Below are 2,745 nucleotides of genomic sequence, written 5' to 3' on the forward strand. Positions count from 1 at the left end.
ACTTTTAATGATCCGGCGTAAACAAGAGCTCGTTATCGGGCGGTGATATACTGCATGATCCAGACAGGTGTTAATCATCTGGAGCAAATAAAACGCACAATTAGGGCGGGCTGACGGGCTTTGAGTGGGATAATTGCGTGAACGCCGAGAGACAAGCGGCTACTGTTGGGTTGTTCTCAAGCTTGACCGCTTGGCCTTTTGCTCAACGGCGTCAAAGTTTGGTTCGTTTAATTGTCTAATTACACGGCTTTGATCTCGCCACCGATACTGCCAGCTGGCAATGATGGACAAGCACTGGAAATATCAATTGTGTGGCTTGTTTTGAGCCCTGGTGTTCATTGGTCGGTTGGCGGCTTTGAATTCTCTGCAGGATAGTGAACGTTTTTTAAACATTTATCCACGAAACAACACAAATTAGAATGTCTCTGATCCTGTTGTCTGTTGTATGCTTGTGCTTGACGGAGCGGTAATGGCGATTACCATTAATAACTGACGAGAGGAAGTGTTGCATCGATCCAAAGTAGTTTGTGCAAGAACTTGGGTTTTGAAACTGGGTGTTAAATTGACTCTTTGTAATTATTCGATCATGCAAAATGGCGGTTACCATAACTAACTGGTGAGAGGAATGATTGCTGCAGTACGTTGTGCAAGAACACATGCTCTTGTGCGTTTTTGGGCTTTGATTCTGAGTGTTAGTTTGACTCTTTGTAATTATTCCATTATGCAAAATGGCGGTTACCATAACTAACTGGTGAGAGGAACGATTGCTGCAGTACGTTGTGCAAGAACACGTGCCCTTGTGCGTTCTTGGGTTTTGAGTCTGGGTGTTAGTTTGACTCTTTGTAATTATTCCATCATGCAAAATGGCGGTTACCATAACTAACTGGTGAGAGGAACGATTGCTGCAGTACGTTGTGCAAGAACAAGTGCTCTTGTGTGAGCTCGGGTTTTGAGTCTGGGTGTTAATTTGACTCTTTGTAATTATTTGATCATGCAAAATGGCGGTTACCATAACTAACTGGTGAGAGGAACGATTGCTACAGTACGTCGTGCAAGAACACGTGCTCTTGTGTGAGCTTGGGCTTTGATTCTGAGTGTTAGTTTGACTCTTTGTAATCATTCCATCATGCAAATTGGCAATTACCATAAAAAACTGGGGAGATAAAGAAGCGCATTAGTCATATCACACATCTAAAGTACATCGCAAGAGAACACATGCTATTGTGTGCGCTTGGGCTTTGATTTTGTGGCTCGATTTGAATCTTTGTAATTATTCGATCATGCAAATGGGCGGTTACCACAAAGAACTGGTGAGGGGAAGACGTGCATGAATAATGTCACACATTTAAAGTGCATCGCGAAAAAACACATGCTCTTGTGTAAGCTTGGGCTTTGATTTTGTGTGTTAATTTGAATCTTTGTAATTGTTTGATCATGCAAAATGGCGGTTACCATAACTAACTGGTGAGGGAAATGCGTGCACAAATGATGTCACACATGTAAAGTGCATCACGCAAAAACAGATGTTTTTGTGTGAGCTTGGGCTTTGATTTTGTGTGTTAGTTTGACTCTTTGTAATTATTCCATCATGCAAAATGGCAGTTACCGTAACAAACTGGTGAGAGAAATGATTGCTACAGTACATTGTGCAAGGGCACGTGCCTCTCGTGTGAGGTGAGCTTCGGTATTGACTTTGTGTGTTATCTTGTCTGTTTTTGTTTATTTTCACTTTGCAAAATGGCGGTTATCAATAATAACTGCTGATAGTAATTATGTGACACCTTTAAAGCATGTCGCGCGACAACTTGTGCTCTTGTGTGAGCCAGGGCTTTGACTTTATGTGTTACTTTGGAGTTGTTTTATTTATGCTATCATACCAAATATTGTTGTACCGGGGCAAAAACATAAATAAATAAATACTTACATAAAAAAAATATATATATACATGTATATGTATATATATATATATATATATATATATATATATATATATATATATATATATATATATATATATATATATATATATATATATATATATATATATATATATATATATATATATATATATACATGAATATCTACATATATATATATACATATATATATATATATATATATATATATATATATATATATATATATATATATATATATATATATATATATATATATATATATATATATATATATATATATATATATATATATATACATGAATATCTACATATATATATATACATATATATATATATATATATATATATATATATATATATATATATATATATATATATATATATATATATATATATATATATACATATACATACATATATACCACCTCCTGGCAGCATCTGGAAATTGGCATTATGGCGGGCTGCACAGTTTCCCCTCTGGCTTTCGTCATGGCAATGGAGTTGGTCATACGGGCATCCCAGTGGGTAGTGGGAGGTGAGAGGACCAAGAGTGGCCTACGTCTTCCGCCAATTAGAGCCTTTATGGATGACATGACCGTCATTACAACAACAAAACCATGCACCAGACGCTTGCTGCAGAAACTTCAGGAAAACATTCAATGGGCACGGATGGACTTCAAGCCAAGCAAGTCACGCAGCATCTCCATCATAAAAGGCCAACTAACAGGTGAGCGGTTCCACATCAGCGAGGAACCAATTCCAACACTCCTAGAGAAGCCCATCAAGAGCCTCGGAAGATGGTATAATGCAGATCTCAGAGACACCC

Source organism: Entelurus aequoreus, linkage group LG09 (assembly GCF_033978785.1).
Source record: "Entelurus aequoreus isolate RoL-2023_Sb linkage group LG09, RoL_Eaeq_v1.1, whole genome shotgun sequence".
NCBI classification, from domain to species: Eukaryota; Metazoa; Chordata; class Actinopteri; order Syngnathiformes; family Syngnathidae; genus Entelurus; species Entelurus aequoreus.